This window comes from Euwallacea similis, chromosome 29 (assembly GCF_039881205.1).
Source record: "Euwallacea similis isolate ESF13 chromosome 29, ESF131.1, whole genome shotgun sequence".
NCBI classification, from domain to species: Eukaryota; Metazoa; Arthropoda; class Insecta; order Coleoptera; family Curculionidae; genus Euwallacea; species Euwallacea similis.
Window position 1 is genome coordinate 1,265,855 of NC_089637.1, and position 19,668 is coordinate 1,285,522.

The window sequence follows — 19,668 nt, forward strand, 5'->3', positions numbered from 1 at the left end:
TAATTAACTGCAAAGCTTCTTTGAAGCCTTGAAAATGGCAAGTAAAATTTAATCCGGCAAGCCTCGACGGCAGATTTCATTTACCATGCTACAGGATGCAGCTGGAACCAGCGCTGCAGATAAAGGCGGTGCAAATGAAGTTTTCCGCTGTTGCACCTTTATTCTTGTTACCCCAGTGGGACTGTAACGATTAACTTTTTTGGCCCTTTTTGCGGACTGAACATCGGGGAACATGCAGAAGTAAACACATTCTCCAGCAGCACATCTCCTGCGCTTTGAAACCGAAGTGGAGGCTCCACCGAAATCCATCCGGAGCCAGTAGCGCTCTGGATGTGGGAGATTCGGGTCGCGGGATTTATAACGTTTCGGTCACTGGGAGAATACGTGAAGTGAAGTTTTAATCGAGTTCGATACGAAAATTTGGAATTAAGTTCTGGATTTTGGTTAAATTTTTGGTGATTTTTGTGAATTTTTGATTGCTCCTCCAAGGTGGGTCTTTGGGTTAGTTTGGGATATCGAAAACTTTTCAAAGAGATCCTATTACCAGTTGAGGTTACAATTTTTTTCCTTAAAAAGTTAGTTTTTCGTAAGAAAAATCCGCCAAAAGTGATATGAAAATTCGGACTTAACAATAATAATAATGGCTTTGCCAGCAGGACAAAACCATTGTAATATCGCCTCTTGATGTGGTTTTCATTGCTTGGAAACATGCCCGGATATTACCAACACAACAATCCATTTCTCTGAGAGCTTTGTGCGATCTTATAGAATTATTGGATTGCCTTCGTAACAACAATTTTCTTCTTTTTTGGCATTTCAATTAATCCAGCAATAAAACCCATAACCGTTGTCCCTATCGTCAAGAAAGTAAAGTGGAACGCATGCAGATATCCCCAATGGTCGAGGAATAATTTATAACGATCCGACAAGAGACGCACAGATAAGGCTGATGGTATTGAAAGAATAATTTGATTCTCGGTATTGAGGACGTGGAATAAAAATGAATTGGGCATCCTTAAGCGGACAAAAAAGACTTAAGTAAAAGATCCATTTAGTGCGCCATAAGCGGACATCGATGGCTTTAGAGTGATGAGGGTTACGAGAAGAACAATAATTGAAACCGTATATTTGGAAATAAAATACCAAAACACTGAAATAAGTTTTCAGTTGTTTAGTACTGGCTGATCATTAATTAAGTTGATTAAATTTCATCCTCCGGCTCCTTAATTAGTTTCTAAGACACATTTATAACAGGTCATCCTCGAGTTTACCGGCATTTAATCAAGACTGTGTTTGCAAATTAAAAAGTAGTCTCGAGCATGAAGCAAGTAAGCCCTAGAAGACTATGAAGCGGGTAGAAATGATGGTCTAACAGATTTTCTATCTGCGACGTTATAATTAGATTCGATTATCATTCTCTCGGAACAATTACATCGATAGGGGTTGTTGGATCGGTGGAATTGAACACCATTCTAAATTAAAACTAACTGAGAATAATATTTATCCTCCACTAAGGGCTCGGACGAATATTCTTGCAAACTTTGGTGACTCACCCTCTTCAGAACTTAGGAGAAAAGAGTAGTAAAATGAAAATAAACTAAAAATTACGAGAGGTCAACATTTAAATTCTGTGAAACACTCTGTAAATCCTCATTTCAATCACTGACGACTAACAGTTTTGCAAATCTGATCACGAACGAACGAGAGCGTGAACCCATCTAATTTTTTTTTTTATTGGAAAAAGTCAGAAAACGAAAAAACAATTTTTTAAATTTTTTATCTTAGAAAGTCAATCTAAGTCACTAAAAATGGATAAAAACTCGCACAATAAAAGTTTAAAAACTCGAGCGTTAATAATTTAAGAAAGTTTGTAAATACTATTTTAAGTTTCGAACCACTATAGCTGCAGTAAATTAGAAAGGCGAAGAGGGCCAAGTTTTCTAACACACTATTTTGAAAGTTCAGATACGAATATAATAAAAATTTAAAACAAACGCTATACACTAAGAGGAATTGGGTGTAAAGCTCACAGTGTAATTTTGTACAGTGTGTCAATTTGAAAACGAATCACCCTCGATATTTCGTGCTTGTGGAAAATATGTAAATATGCAAAAACATGTGAATTTAATTTTCAAAGGGGACCTTCTCTAGGTCGATTTTCTATAAAATTGTATGCACTATCCAGTGAGGGGCGGGGGTTTGAAAAGAACCACTTAAATCTTTAATGGAAAGAGGGGTTGAGTTATATCTCATTTGAAATGTTTTTCAATTACCTTTCCAAATCTACCTTTTTTCTTTTAAAAAATTTTCAAAAAATCATGTCCAAATCGTAAACAAGCTTCGGTATCAATTGTATTGTAGAAAAATGATTTATTAATATTTTTAGTGCTCAAAATGTTCTCCATTATTTCGATTTTCGAACGTGAAATATTGCATAACAAACCCGATGACTTAAATTTTAATGTGATTTAAAGTGAGTCTGATAAAACTTTATCAATGTTTTCTCTATTTGGATTATTAACGTTAGGAAAATATCCATAAATTTCCTTTTTCCTATTTTGTTGGCTTTTGGATTGCACAATCTTTTTCCCATTTATCAATATCCGTAACTTCTTCCACTCGCAAGACCCTTATTGCCCTCCTGCTGTTGCACAGTGTATACGCGGTAACTGAAAATTACTTTGGCAAATTTCCGGATGTGGCTGTTAAAAATATTTTAAGATGGAAAGTTTTGATGAATATTCGGTTAAACAATTTTCCCTTGCTGCCTTGTAACGACGATACCGGGTGTTTAAGTTTTAGTGGCATCCCACTTACTTTCATCAAAGTAAAAAAAACATATTTTTCTAATATTCGTTTAGTACATCGGAAAAAAGCTCTTTTGAACATTTTCTTGGATTTGTGTTTTCTGAAAAGCCGTTGGAGTTATTTACTCATCAGAAGTATCGAGTCACATCTATTCGCGCTAATGGAAAAACTGAAACATCTTCTTTATTGGAAAATATGCGCCTTCGATGTTGACACGTGCAAAAATTCATTAAAATATCTCGTGCGTTTTGACGGAAATTAATAAATACTTTTTGTTTAATAAAAATTTATCACCCTGTATTTCTGTAACGATGCTGCTAGTATACAATTGTTTTTTTTCAATTTGCTTTTATTGTGATTCTGTAATGTCCCATGTGCTTTACAGCGGTGTATAACTATAACTTTCATTGTTTTGCGTTAAAATTATACACATACATAGTTAACATTGAATTTAAATAAGTGCTGAATCTAGGCCTAACTCTAACTTCAAATTCCTTCAAAAATGACAATACTTTTCAACTTTGATTCTTTCGTTGCTATTATAATGTGTGTGTTGTTATAATTTAAATTTTATATTTTCGTCTTATACAAAGCTTAATAGCTCGAAAGAGTATATCTACTTAGATTGGACGAAAGCATAAGGTTATCACGAACATACCGTTTTAAAAGACTCTATTTTTGCCTTAACGTTAAAGTTATTGCCTTTTGTATAACGTCAGGATTCAAATTAATTAAGTAAGGTATAAATTGTCTCAACTAGGTGCTGCATGTGTAAAGAAGAAATAATTAAGGTAATTTTAAATTAAATTAAAATTTTCGCAATTAATACTCTTAGTGCTTCTCAAAATGAACTGCATGTTTATTTTAGAAGTTTAAGATTTTAATTTTTTTTGCTACGGTATTATTTATGTAGCATTTATTGTCTTATTGATACTTGTCCACTATATAATTTCCACTCTTCCTTGCTGTATTTACAATTTACAAATCACGTTTAACAATTTAGATCTTGCGCTTTCGAATCTCCGCCCTGATCCTGTATACCAAAACTCTACTGCTTAAAATAAAAATTGGTAAAACATATATTAGGTGTACAACTTTGCTTCCGCCGTTTTTGAATAGATGTATGTAGCGGTAAGTAATGATCGAAATAAATAACCCCATGTGGGCATGCAGGAGCCTTGGGCACCTGTTAACATAACCTCATAAAAATATTAGTCTATTTGTGTCTTCATCATAAAGTTATTCGCAATTGAAAATGTCAGTGTACGAGCCAAATTCTCGTCATTTGCGGGAGGTTTTACTTTTCTGCTTCAATATGAAGAAATCTGCTGCTGAGGCTCATCGAATGCTCTCAGATACTTATGGGGAAGCCACTATTAGTGAAAGGACATGTCGTGAGTGGTTTCAGCGCTTCAAGAACGGTGATTTTCACGTCGAAGACCAACATAGCGGTGGAAGAAAGAAGGTTTTCCAAGATGCGAACTTGGAAGCATTACTTGACGAAGACTCGTGTCAAAGTCAACAAGAATTGGCACAATCATTGGGAGTGACTCAACAAACAATCTCAAAACGCCTCAAAGACATGGGAATGATTCAGAAGCAAGGATATTGGGTGCCGTACGAGTTGAAACCAAGAGATATTGACAGGCGTCTGTTCGCTTGTGAACAGTTGCTTGCAAGGCAAAGACGGAAGGGATTTCTGCATCGTATTGTGACTGGGGACGAGAAATGGGTTCATTACGATAATCCCAAACGCAAAAAGACTTGGGGATATCCCGGCCATGCTTCCACGTCGACGGCCAAACCGTCTATTCATGGTTCCAAAATCATGCTCTGTATTTGGTGGGATCAACTCGGCGTAATATATTATGAGCTGTTACAACCAACTGAAACAATCACAGGTGCTCTTTATCGAACCCAATTAATGCGTTTGAGCCGAGCATTGAAAAAGAAACGGCTGCAATACAACGAGAGACATGATAAAGTGATTTTGCAGCACGATAATGCTCGACCCCATGTTGCGCAAGTGGTCAAGAAATACTTGGAAACATTGAAATGGGAAGTCCTACCCCACCCGCCATATTCTCCTGACCTAGCTCCTTCTGATTATCACTTGTTTCGATCCATGGCACATGGGCTAGCTGACCAACACTTCCGGTCTTATGAAGAAGTAAGAAATTGGATAGAATCGTGGATCGCTTCAAAAGATGTCCAATTTTTTCAACACGGGATTCGTATGCTGCCCGAAAGATGGGAGAAAGTAGTGGCCAGCGATGGACAATACTTTGGATCCTAAAGGTATAATTAGTTTTTTACAATAAAATCGCGAAATTCGGAAAAAAAACGGCGGAAGCAAAGTTGTACACCTAATAACAAACTCATGGACAAAATTATCGAATATTTTTAAAGTTTCATAATTTCTTGTTGAAAAGATGACATCAGGTAATTTAGCGCTTTGTACTAGTAAGACCAGCTCACTTCACTTTTTACTAAAATTTTATAGGAAGAATAATATGGAAAAAATCCAACTTATTAATATTAATTGAGAATATATACATATAACGGAATATATACTCTTAACTACTACAATGTGGCAAAATTGTGACTGTTCTAAATTAAAAAAAAAAAACAGCTTAGTATCGAGCATTTCCTCCTCGAGCTCGAATTACTGCATTTATTCTTCTCGGCATGCTGTTAAGTAGAGCTTGAATGTATTCTTCAGGAATTGCGTTCCATTCATAATGGGCTGCAAACCGAAGCTCTCTTCCATTGTAGTTGGAACGGGATTACTTTTCCTTATGCGTTTTTTTAGCCCATCCCACATGTGTTCTATCGGATTTAAATCTGGAGTATAGGGCGGCCAATGCAATAATTGAATCTGGACTGAATCCAGGTAGTTAGCCACTATGCCAGCGGCATGTGTTCGCGCGTTATCTTGCATTAACACAAATATTTCGTGCCCAATATCGCCGACGTATGGTAAACGACGATCCTGAACAATGTCAGTGATATACCTATCCGTCGTCATTCGTCCAACTACTTCCACGAGTCCGGTACGCCCCTTCCAACTTATACCTCCCCAAACTATTACAAAACTGATGGCCTAAATAAAATTGCAGTTGGCGTATCGTTCCCTACGTCGACTGTAAACATGACTTCGTTCATCTGGCTTCTATAATTGGTTCCTGATTTCATCGGTGAACAAAGTATTGTTCCACTGTTGAATAAAACAATTCTAATTACAATTAGATTTAGGGTTATTATACTTAAAATAAGTTTTTGATTACTGTGTTAAAACAACTCAGTTCGGTTATTTATTTTGGCATATCTAAAGCGTTTGTTTGATTATTTTCCGGTGAGATGATTATTAAGCAAAACGGCATGACAAGCCAGTTTGGCTCCAGCAATCATCCGAATAAGCACAATAAAAACGGGAACAATCTTTTTGTAATAGTAGTACGTTTGTCAATAAAATAATTATTACTGTGTTCATCATTATCCTTTTTTGGCAACATCCACTGCTCATTGTTTCACTGTCCATGCGTTCTGGCAAATTCCAATCAACGAGTTTTGTGATTTTAGAGAACACGAGGAACTTTGGATGGACGGCTTGCCTTTAAACCTGCTTCAGTTAATCTTCTTCTGACTATTTTTAGACTAACAATAAATTGTCTCACATTCAATAGTTCATTTTTGAGGTTCGTAGAGGTCAATATGTGATGTCGAGAAGAACTAAGGATCGAAAAACGATAATCAATTGCAGTTGTACACCTTTTGCGACCTTGACCAGGTCTTCTTATAAAATTTCCGGTTTCTTTATACCTTTTTAAAATATTCGATACTGTAGTTTGACTTCTCCTGAAATTTCTTTTTGCTCGTATCCTTTATGATGTAATGTTGCAATTTGTACAGCTTCGACGTCACTGCAATGACCATTTGGTAGCGTATTCTTGTGTTAAATTATCTTACAACATTTCTAACATAATATGCACAAAACGTCAAACTGTCAAAACGTTGTTGTTATGATTTAATTGTCAAAGTATTTTAAAACAATTGAACTTATCCGCCTACTAGATGAATACTATTGTCAAATGTGTCAGTTTACTGGGATAATTTCAATTTGTTTTGAAATAATAATGATAATAAAAAATATTCGATAATTTTGTCCATGAGTGCACAAAGATTAAAATGCTCTTACAGAAGACTTTCCATAAAATTTACATTTCCCGTTCACTCAAATAGCAAATAAGAAAATTTCGCAATTTTCTTTTGATCTCCCCTGAAAGTAATTTTATATTTCAGACACTAAAAACCTGTTCGCTACGCTATATGAACCGCGCGGCAAGAAACCTTTGAAGTCCTTGGCTTCACCTTTGTCACAAATTGGAATTTTATTAAATTTTTCAGCAATTACAATGCAACCAAAAGAGTGGAAATTATGTTCAGTTGAGCTCTAGTGTATGCACTTCAATAACGAAGGACTGCCCAGGTTCGTTTGAAAAATGGTAATTTTCCTCTAAAGTTTTCACGTGAAAGTGTCCTCGTCGTTTTTCACATAGTGCAGTTTGTTTGACGTTTAATTGAAATATTTAGACGTCCTTCAATTCCTGAAAACTTCGGAAAAAACGTTAATTGCTTTAGATCGGATGCATTCAGTTTATGAGTTCAAGAGCATATGTCGATCATTATCAAGTAATTACTGGTGCGTTGCAGCTTGATATTGATGATTTATGATTGTCCACTTATAATGGCTGACATGAAGAGTGATCGAAAGCTATGAGTTTAACCATTTCCATTCAGTTAGTAATAGGGTATATGAAAACGCTTTTATCTGCAGAAAGCTGGGAAAGCTTCACAATAGGGAACTTTTTGAACTATTTATATGTCGATGAAAAAATATTCATTTGGAAATTTGTATCTAAAGACAAGGAGGGTACAAGCATCACAAGTATTAAAAATGCAATAAAGAAAGGAGATACCTACTTCTCGAAATTTATCTTGCTATCTTGGCAAGGCTTCTTATTTCATAATGGAAAATATTTCTTCATGGACCAACACAAACATTTTTTTACGAGAAGACCATTTTTCTTATACTTCTTTACTGAAATATTTTCGTAAATTATTATCCCTTTAGGTGGCTTCGCTTCTGGACCGTAATTTTATACTTAATTATCAAGAGTTTCCTCATCGTTTTACTGACTATTAAGGTCAGCCAAGACTAGTTCGATTCCTCTTTTAAAGTGATGTTCTCAATATCTGGGGTAAGATTAAATTCTTCAGAATTTATTATGTGGATGTTCCTATAGTATTTGGAATGGTTCTTTGTGACTTATTTTTTATAAGGAATTGAGACCTTTGGAAGTAAGTTAGGACAATGAGTTTATAGGCGTCTAGATTTATAATCATGTATTCATGGTGTATTTTAGTATCTATAGGAACAATTCGAAATTCACCAATTATTGTGCCCTGACCCTGTTTTCGAGATATATCTCAAATTCTCAATTTACTGTAGATCATCGTTAGGATATTCTTCTTAAAGAGTATTAAAATCTTATTAATCTTCGAAGAGACATAGATGCTGTTTTCATTTTTATTTTCATTCATTATTATTATTTTTTAGAATATTCATCCATAATCTGTCTTCGTAAGGAAATTCGCTCTAATCTAAAAGAATAATAATCAAAATATCGAGAGGTCGGGACGATTAAAATAATGGTTAGGAAGGTCATGAAAATTAAACTCAACCAAAAATACGACAACTGAGATCTAGGTACGTGAACAATTTTTTAATAATATAAGCTCTACCCTTAAAGGAGAAAGTAATTTTCCCATCATTTTCTCTTGCCCTTGCTTTTGGAACTAGTTCTTTCCGTTCTTGATAGCTTCTTCAATAATAGTCCTGTTAAGCAGATTTTTTGTAATTTACTTTTTGAACTTGGAAAATTGTTCTGTTGCACAACACTGATAGACTAAACGTTCAACTCTTCCAGTATTTATATTTTAATTACACTCTGTATACTGTGATAAATGATAACTGACGCCATTTCATTCCTTAGAAAGGGAATGAATTGGGCTTTCAAGTACCGTTAGAATGAATAAAATCAAATCAGTCCTTTCGGAGAAACTGTAGCTTAAACGAAGGAAGAGAAAATACTGTGTGTTATTCGTTTTGATGGCCCGTCTATAATAATGTTTTTAAAAATACATATTCACCAGACTCTTGCAAATGAAGACTTGTTCCCTTTCACTGTTTATTGTTTAGTGTCAAGAAATTTCAAACATATGTTCTACAGAGTATTCAATTCAATAATTCTGTAATAAGCCTTTATATTTTTAATTGCGCATTTCGTAATTGCTGCTCTACCTTCATTAAAATAAAGTGACACAATAAAGTAGGGCTCTCACTGAACAGCAGTACATTGAACCCTCAAATTTATCTTCACCCCTGCGAAAGCCACTTCTATGCCCTTCTACCACATTAAATGATTAAAAACTATTAAGTAAATAAACCGGGTGGGTTCCAAGAGAGAGAAGTATCATTTACAGTATCATAAAATTTATTTTAGCGATCTAACTAAAAAATCACGTGTCACGTAGCCTTATACACTCTAATAGGTAACGTCGCGATATTATGTTCTTATATCCAAATATGAACATGACCAAAAAAAATTATCAAAATTGCATTATGTATTTTATTTATTGTTATAAAATTCACTTTTGCTCAAATTTCAATGACACAGTTTTTGCATCACACCCTATTCGTCCTTATGCTCTTAAACGAAAAACTGCAAAATACTCTTCCCCATAATTTCAAAAGCGAAAACTAAAAAGCACTCGGTAAAATCTCCACTGATTTATCTCAGGCGTTCCTTTCAGGTTTAAATGCACGAAAAAGCAACTAAATTGCATTTCCATGCCGCCTTCTATAGTTTTTGCAGTTACATAATATAATATTATTTCACAGGAATTGTTAAAAGCTATTACGAACAAACGCATTTGGTTAATAAATAATTTAACGCAGCAATGTGTTTTGCCAATGGGCTTTTTAATCAGAATTTAAATTAGCATTATTCGACTGCGTTTGTGAAAGTTTAATTGCTGATGAGAGATATAAATTTGCGGGGAATTATACGATATTAATTAATTATTCAATAATCGCTTTCGGTTGCTGCAATTAAGAATTTTCACAAGCATGACTTGTTATTCGTATTAACAGGTAGATAGCAATAAAGGTGAATTAAAAAAATGTATCTTTTAAGTTCCCTCCCAGAGTTTCCGATATGATAAAATTCGGTAAAATTCGCAGAAAAATGTAATAAAATCCCAATATATAACAAAGGTGAACCCATAAACATCAAAGCTTCCTGGTTGCTAGAGCTGAACTTTCTCCTGCATAGACGATCTCTTTAGTGTACCAGGTTACCCCTAAAAAAGATCAAAAGAATTCTCAGTGATGTTCAAATCTTCCCTTTTGCTATTCGAATAAATGGAAACGCGTTTCTCCAAGAGTTGTCATAAGTACAAGATCGTAGCTTTGTAAGTATTCAAGGATATCCCTTAATGTAGTTTTTCGTTATTAGTTTAGCTTGAAGTAGGTTTGAATGCTTTGAGGTACCGAACCCATCAAATATTGAATAAAGCAATTGCTTCCAGCTCCTCGAGATAAAAGGAAACGATAAAAATAGCGACACCGAAACCTAATTACGAAAATACAAATTTATAGCTGCTTTTACCTTAGCTGAAATTGTTTATGAGCTAACTCGTTAAACCGAAAAAAGGTTACCTTCAGGTTTTTGCCGGTAAATTTGTAGCCCACATTTTATGTCTGCTCATAATTTTATATTTGCTTTTAATGGCTATTGTGGAAATAATAAAGGAAAACTGAACGTCTTCCTTCCGGTAGTTGATAAATCTCAACTACCTGTAGAAATTTGCCTTTTATTTGGAAATGTGAAAACCGCTAACATTTGCGAAGGTATTGGCCAAAATAAAGGCAGGGAACTTGAATATTTCAGAATTTTGATATTCAACCTAAAAAGAGTTTGGTATGTTCTTGGAACTAATCTGTCAGTAGATATCACGAAATAATCTTAAAGTATGCAATGTGAACACAGTATTGAATGTTTATAAGTTTCTACAGAACATAATATGACTTATATCGAACTTTACACGTTACATGTGGTAGCATTAAAATTTGTGCTAAAATGCTTTGCAAAGGTATTTGAATAATGGCTTTATTTTTCACGTGAAATAGTTTAACTTTGGAATTTTCAATGCTTATACAGAAGTAGGTAGAATGCAATAATAAAATTATAAAATGTCCATAAAAAACATTAAAAATATTTAATTTGCAAAACAGTTTCCTAAAAATTGTTTGTAAATTTACATTTGGTAATTTTATTAATTATTATTTTAATGCACCTATTTCTCCGTAAAACTTCCAATTTTAAATTGTAGGAGTACAGTAAATTTATAGACATCCACAATGACATTAGATTTAAGCTAGGGATCTAGGGGACCTCCACCCGGAGACTTGCAGTTTGGGTTGTGGTCACCATAGTACTATATTTAAACATAAAGCTATACTCGTTCTCTTTCGTTTCAATGATTTTAATTGGTTGCAATGCTTGTCTTTGGCATTGTGTAGGTATATACAGAGCGGACGTTAAAAGTCTCCCACCCCTACTTTTTTTTTGAATAGAGGAAGATATGGGCTTGGGGCAAATTTTGTTTGATTTAGGATCACATCTACTACATTCCGATGAACAAATGACATGCGTCACGTGAACAACCTCGGACAGGGTGCTGTCAACGCAATTTTTTCAAATGGAAAGGTGGGTCATGTGACATTACCGTATTATAGGGAATTTGATTTCCTTTTCAGCGAACTACTTTTTATTAAAATCGGTTCAGCAATTGGAGAGAAAATGATGAATAATTTCAGCTCAAATTGTGGACATTAATATCTATAAATAAATTTCGTTATTATTGTTTTGTTGTGTGTACTAATATTTCTCTAGAAATTTTCCAGAATGTGAGGGCTGAATTTGAGAATAGACTGTTTTATTGCCAGGGAGTACAAGGTGAACATTTCGAACACTTATTGAGATAATCTGTACCTTTTTCAATAAATGTTTTTTTTTAATAATGTTTTGTGATTTATTTTCTCTCCAATCGCTGAACCGATTTTCATAAAAAGTAGTTCGCTGAAAAGGAAATTAAATTCCCTTTAAACCGGTATGTCACATGACCCCCTTTCCATTTGAAAAAATTGCGTTGACAGCGCCCCCTTCGAGGGTGTTCACGTGACACATGTTATTTGTTCATCGGAATGTAGTAGATGCGACCCTAAATCGAACAAAATTTATCCCAAGTCCATATCTTTCTCTGTTAAAAAAAAAGTAGGGGGGGAGGAGTACTTTGAACGTCAGCACTGTATATAAATAGGTTAATGAAACATAGAAGTTCATTAGACTGGGCCTAGGGTTCCATTTATCTTGTCTCCCTATGAATAGTTTATTAATTTATCCCGATAATAGACAACCAAAGCATTGAACTTTCAAAATTGTTTATAACGAATTGGATGAGACTGATTTATTTCGTTCAAGACCGGATAATGAAAGACCAAATATTCTCAGTACGGATAAAGAACAGATTCGTCCGAATACTGAAGGATCCACAGACTGGCACCAGACTTATCTTTAATACAACGGGAGTTAACAAAATCATGAATTTCTAGACCTCGTCTAAAATATTGTTCACTGATGAGGTAACGTTTACAAAGAAAGGTATATTTAATCTGAGAAATTACCTGTATACTCTGTGAAAATAACACACACTTTTATTGGAAATACATAACACGATGTCATTAAAAAGAAACGCACGAAATTTAAAAAAAATAACCCTTTTAATGCAGAAATACTCGCTTTCCTTCCACATTTCACCTTGAAGATTAGCTCAAGGTGAATAAAGATTGTCAGTCAAAAGGCAAAAAGAGATGGCGGTTCCAAGAACCGGTTATATCCGCATTCCACACATTCCACTGCGAAGTGTTTTAGCGCAACTTAAAGGGGATGATCTATTTAATAAACAGATAGCTCTGAAGAAAGTGGGTGAATGTGTCACCGTAGGCAAGACAGAGCACCAAAATGTCGAGACGGATGTCAGACAAGGATAGCTTATGTGCGACGTAAATCCGACGATTGTTCAGTTGCGATCGTCAGAGCCAAACAATTTAAACCATATATTTTTATCCTTGTCACGGGTTTCCTGGTTATACGACTATGAGAGAGAGGATGATAATGTTCAGGACCCTCGTCCAGATGTCTCTTTCGTCCGTGGCATTCTAACCTCAAAAATATTTGTTTTTATTTGAGTTTAGCTAGAAGATCGTTGATATTACGTTATTTAAAACTTAAATAATGTATGAAATATAATTCAAGTATTTACTTTTTACTACGTACTATTGAATGTGGAAACAACACTTCGCTACATCGTAATAAGCAGTACAATTTAACTTTAAGAAATAAACTAAATAACTTTAAGGGAACGGATAACTCCGCCATTATATGCCGTGGAAGAACTTGCAAAACACAGGAGATGGTGGTAACTGAGCCGTGTGGTTGCATTTTCAATTAGTATTGCGAGTGAGGTGTGAAAAATGCTATTATTAGGACACAGAAAATCCTCGCTTAATGTAAGAACATCGCTTTCAACATGAATTTTCAATTAATGTGTGGGATGGAATTTTAGAAGATATGAGTGCGACTAGTTGCGCTGCCAGTAAAACTGAATGAGGAACGGTACGTGAGCTTCTTGAGAAACCACTTACCTCTAGTTTCGGAGGATGTATTTTTTTAGCATTAATATAGTGTCTAATTTATGCAAGATGATGCTGCCGCCTTTACATATGGGGGAGTTTTTGCATATGAACGTTCCACATGAATCTACTGATCGAGAGAGTGAACATCTGTGCCCATCACGAAGGCCTGACTTAAACCCATTAGATTATTTTGGAGAGTTTTTTTGAAGTCATTGGTATATAAATCCGTACCAAGCGGCAGAAAGAATTTAAGGAACGATATTCAAGAAGGCGTAAATGTAATCCGAAATAATAAGACATTTTGAACCTTTAGTTTATTTAACTCTAACGCACATCTTTCGGAAGTAGTATTTTGTTCTGATTCGGGTCTGTCACTAACAGTGGCAAGAAATTCTAACTTATTGGTTATAAATAAACTTAATAAATACCCGCAAGCAACGTAACCGCAACAACAGAGAATACATGAGTGTTGCTAACCTCAAAGAAACCGAACTTAACTTCCAGTCTGAGCATCTTCTGAAATAATATCTTTCTCCGTCTCAAGAAGGCGCTTAGTTTTAATAGCCTCCAAAGAGAGACATAATACTGTTTCTGTTCCCTAACGAGCCACTTTAATAGCTACAGTTATTTTTAACGTTGTGCAAAATGCTAGTCACATATCACTTCAACCCATTAAAGGAGTAAATTTCAAAAGTCAATTAAATGAGTTTAAATTACCACTAAAGTTTGAAAAGAAAGAGTTACGTCGAAGGGATAAAGTGCTTTTTTCAATTGAGGCTTAAGGAGTATGTTTTACGATTGTTGGAAAGATATCATTTCGTTGTCTTTAATTAAGAATGAATTGTCTAGTGTTTACGGTTATTTATGTATTATACATATATGTTATTTATATATTTATATATCATATATGGAAAAAACGCAATACTAAACTCAATCGTTTGAAATTCTTTGCGCTTCAGAAGTATATTAGGTATTTCCGCCTTTCACACCGAATATACCGAAGCTACAGCCGTTGAGCTTCGCTTCTGCCAGAATGAATATTTCTGGCTTTAGCCGAAATAAGTCTACAGAAATGTGATATAAAGAGGAGTGTGATATAGAGTTTAATGCACCTTAGATTCTTTCTCCTAGTTTTTATAGGAAAACTTAAAAAACAAACTTTTGAAAGTAGCAAAAATGCAACTCCGCTTGCAGTGCGCAATTATTTTTCTCATTAACCAACACAATTGAAAAGAAATCGATTAATCTAAGAACTCGAGCCTTAACTCCGACTTTGTGAGATTACCAAGGACTTGAAAGTTTATTAAGAATTATGCTGGGTCATTTTTAAAACTCCCTCGTTTCTAATTTATTACTCTGAGCAGTTTGCGATTTTCCAGACACCCATGAAAAACGTACGTAACTTTCAGAGCAGTTTTCCGTCAGAAACAAGGTGCAAACCTTTTATGGAAAATGGAGAATATGGTGGAATCAGGTTGTTAATGATATAATTTCACTCTAAGATATTTTTGTTTCATTGAGCCTGTAGATAAATAAATAGGAAATCATCCTTCATCCGTCTATCCATTTCAAAGCTCTTCGTTATCCCATCTCAAATTCAATAACTGCCCTCTCTCAATGTAAATATCCTAATCCTGAAAGGAGCCCCTTAAGGCAATAACGAACGAAAAGTTGTCCCTTTTATTTCCATAACAAAGACAATAGGGTCTAATATTGGTTCGCCAAAGAAATCGACTTGTTACATGCAGGATGAGCTTTTAGAATCTTATGGACTGATAAAATAAGATTATTAGGGAGAAAAGAATTACGTTTAGAAGGAATTTTGAGTATGCTGGCAGAAGGTCCTTATTGCAAAATTATGTGAAGCATATCAGAGTACAATGACTATTCAAATCGTAACTTTCTCATTTACATTCTGAAAGCAGTTCATAAAATATAGAAAAACAACATATTAAATGTTCACTTAACTTGTAGTTAAATAGTGCTAGAGCTGCCATTTCCAGTTTTCGTGATTCTTATTACTTTTAACATTTTTACATTAAGAATTTTACTTACTTTTTATCTCTTCTTGAATACAGTTTTCAGCTCCTCTCTTCTGAATTGGAAAATATTAAGCCTATTCCTTGCAGAATTTTTTCCATTAAAACTATAGCAAAATAAAAGCAAAAGAAAAATGTATTATTTAATTTTGTTGTGCGTGACAATGGTAGAGGAAGTAACATACGAGTATGTGAGAAAAACTGGAGAAAAAGACAATTTTGCCTCCCTTTATCATCGTACGTGATTAATCCTGAGCTGGGTAAATGGCCCTTGAAAAAGTGAAAGGTCCATTAAAAAGACCGACAAAGGTAGGTTGCTAGGCCTTTATGTCATGATATGGCATTATATTAGAGTAACTACAACTCTTCTCAAGCACTACTTGCTGAAAGGTTTCTTCTGTGATTATCCGACAATGAGTGCTTTTAACTTAAACCAATAATATTATACACAAACACCGATCACCTACGTATATGTGTAATATAATTCACTACAAGACCGGAAAGTAGTATTTTATAGGCCAAGCCAAGCAGAGAAGAGGAGAGCCCCCGGTAAGACCTGAAAGCTTGGAGAGCCCTGCTAAATACGTTTTCGGTCGCCTGGCGTACAATTGTTTTACGACAGACTTTAGTTGGTACTTTATTTGTTCTTTACGTGTTATATTTGATTTTACAGAATACTGACATAAACATGTTTTCCAGAATTTTCCATAATTATTTGGCAGACAGAGGGCTCAGAAAAAGAAAATAAGAAAGATCGGAAACTGGGTGTGCCGATCCTTTAGGCCAGTCTCCCAATATTGGCCAGTAAAAATGCATCTTTCTGATTGTTCTTAAAAAAAAAACCGTATGTAAAACAATCCATGAACGAGATGGCCTTTGAAGGATCGTAAAAGTAGTGAATGACAGAATAAGGTATTTTTGGAAAGTGTGGTGAAAAGTGGTGATTCCTTCTATTATTGGGGATTTACTCCTAGCAAATAAAACTACAAAAAAAAGAATTTTTTCCTTGCGCTTTTTCAAAATTCCATTACTACTGAAAGTGCTGAGTGTTAAAGTTTTATTTAAAAAATTAAAAATTTTGAATGTTTGAATCTGTTTAAAATACATAATATACAGGCTGTTTCAAAACGTGTCAAAAAATGAAGGGTGTGATCATTTTAAGAAAATAGTTCCTACTAACATAGGTCCACAAACACACCGTTTTCAAGAACAGGGTGTCAAAAAACAGGTTTTTTTTCAGTTTTTTGACGATATCTCAGGAATCGTTTGAGATACGGAAGTCACATTTTATACACCTGTTGTCAGTAATATTAGTTACGTTTTGAGCGCTACTTCCATTTTTCTCCATACATCAGAGGCAAAGATTTTAGGATTGTGTGAGATTTTTTTGCTCCTAATTTTTACGCTACTGGGAAAATTAGCATTTTATAGACACGCTTTATACCGCCAATGTGTTTTACACGAAAAAGGTACTCATGGTCAAAAGCTCTAATACAAACCATTGTCGAGAAAAATGACATTTTGTGATGAAAAACATGTAAAAAATTAGTAACATGATCAAGAAAATTTATAAATATATTTTGATTTATAGAGTTGAAATTACTTTTAGGATTCTGTTTGAATACAATAAATTCATTTCAAATATTTATTTAAAGCTGCCTGATAGGTACCGACCCCTGCGTTGAGGTGTAAAAAATCGACGTAACTTTTTTATTCCTACCGAGAACTTGAATATGTTTAGAAATTCTGATACGTTCAACTATTTTACACCAAGAGGAATTTTGCACCTTCTACACCAATACACTTTCCAATTCTTAAACCAAAATTTTGTCTTACCTTGAAAAGGGTTGATTATTACTCTTGAATATTGTCCAATAACTCTTCTCTGCTATTAGGTACAGATTGGTATATCAGTGACCTAAGAAAACTAAAAAAAAAAGAAATCTAATGGGTTTAAGTTGGGACTTCACGGTGGCCACCGATGTTTACTACTCCGATCAACCATTCGATGTGGAAAATTGATATTCAAGAACTCCCTTACATTTATAAGGTAGTAAGTAGCAGCACTATTTTCCATAAACCAAAAACATTGTTTTAAAGCTAGAGAAACTTTTTCGAAAACTATATGTAAGTCGTTTCTTGAAAAGCTCAAGTACCTTTCAACAAAAATGGTTAAAAATGAGTTTTTTTACAGAATATCTTTTTAATGTGGTGGCATATAGAGTATCAAAATTCGTAAACATTTTTAAGTTATCGACGTTGATGAAAAGTTACATCGATTTTTTTTTAATTATCCTAGCCTATTAGCTAGCGTAAAACAGAGATTACAAATGAATTTATCGTACTGAGGAATCCCCATAGGAGCAATTTTAAGCTGGAAAATCAAAAACTGTGAGATTTATTCCCAATTTACAGAATTAACAAAATTACTTTGATCCTGTAGAATGAAAGCATCAATTTTTGTATAATGCATATTTAGCTGTCCAATACTCATTTGTACCATTGTTCCTGGGATATCCGGTATATAACTTATCACACCTCCTTAGAGGAAACAAGGTCTGAGCGTATTATAAGTATTTATAATGATGAATTAAATAACATAGCATCAATAAACATCGAGGATTTTTTTTTTTTCTAGTCTTTGGCGATTTTGTTCGTATGGGGCACCAGAACATGATCTACAATACACGGTGATTCATTAACAATGAGACAACCGAAAGCTGGAGATATTACACGTCAAATGGTGACAATTGGAAAAAATGTGCTTTGTCCGAAAGTTCATAGTTTCAGATATACAGGGTGTTGAAAGTTCAAATGTTTTTATTCATTTTTTTGCCATTATTCTGAAAATATCTGGGTTAGACAATTGAAAAATTGTAAAGTTATGTATTTTTAGGTGACGAATAAGTTACGATTTGCAATTTCCGCGTTGCTAATAGAAGGTGGCACTTACAGTCAATTTTACAGAATTCACATTTCATAATTTTTTGCCCTGTATACCTAACATGAAACTTGATTCAAAGTTTGAAAGAGCAATCATTTTTCCATTAATTATATATGCTTGTTTTATTTCCATATCTCGATTCGTTTTCGAGAAAAATCTGTACAAGATTTATTGCCTCGAAATCCTCCTGCTCGTCTAACCTTTGCCCATTTTGTAGAAGAACAGGAAACCAACAATCCTAGTTTTTTAGAGAAAATCTTATTTACCTATGTGGCGACGTTTACTCACCGTGAAGTTTTTAACTGGCAAAATAATCATTTGTGGGACTCTGAGAATCCCCATGGAATGAGAGCAAGGCACATTCAACACGAATTTAAACTGAATATTTGGTGTGGTGTGATTGGCAATTTTTTTGTTGCTCCATTCGAATTTTCTCCCAATTTAAATAGTCAGTTGTATTTAAATTTTCTTAAACAAGATTTGACCGAATTGCTCGAAGAAATTCCACTTTATTTAAAAAGAGACATGTAGTTCATATACGACGGAGCTTCATTGCATTTTACTTGGCCGGTGAGAGTATATTTAGATACATTTTTTCAAATCCTTGTGTTGACCGTAGAAGCATTTTTTGATGGCCACCCAGAAGTCCGGATTTTAATCCTCTCGATTTTTCTATTTGGTTTCGAATGAAGGATATAGTTTACAAAGAACCTATTGACGCGCGTGAACAGTTGTGGCAAAGAATACAAATTGCTGCTAACGAAATCAGAGGCAATCTCAATATGTTGTTCCAAACTGGGATGTCTTTTAGAAAACGCCGTGTGAAGTGTATCAATATCAATGATGGACACTTTGCACAATTACATTAAATCATTATTACATATATTATTTGGTTAATTGTTATTTGTTCTAGAAAATGAAAATACACTTGGTCGCCTTTAATTTTTAGCATTATCAAATTTAAACAGTGTTCATAAATAGATTTTTGTCGAAAACGGATCGTGATATCGAAATGAAACAAAAATACATAATTAATGGAAAAATCATTGATTTTC

General features: G+C 34.3%; 1 protein-coding gene and 1 long non-coding RNA gene across 3 annotated transcripts in view; both read left to right on the plus strand.

Moving 5' to 3' along the window:
- The first annotated feature begins 297 nt into the window (after positions 1–297).
- Positions 298–19,668, plus strand: part of LOC136417638 (neuroligin-1-like) — a 94,600-nt gene continuing 75,229 nt past the window's right edge. The window contains exon 1 of the mRNA XM_066403416.1: positions 298–489. The gene's annotated coding sequence lies outside the window, so the exon portion shown is untranslated. The remainder of the gene's footprint in view (positions 490–19,668) is intronic.
- LOC136417707 (uncharacterized) lies at positions 13,189–14,615 on the plus strand. Of its 2 annotated transcripts, XR_010752832.1 has the most exons (4): positions 13,189–13,303; positions 13,354–13,504; positions 13,561–13,610; positions 13,669–14,615. It is a non-coding gene; the product is annotated as an uncharacterized lncRNA (long non-coding RNA). The 2 variants fall into 2 exon arrangements; XR_010752831.1 differs by having other exon boundaries at positions 13,354–13,610.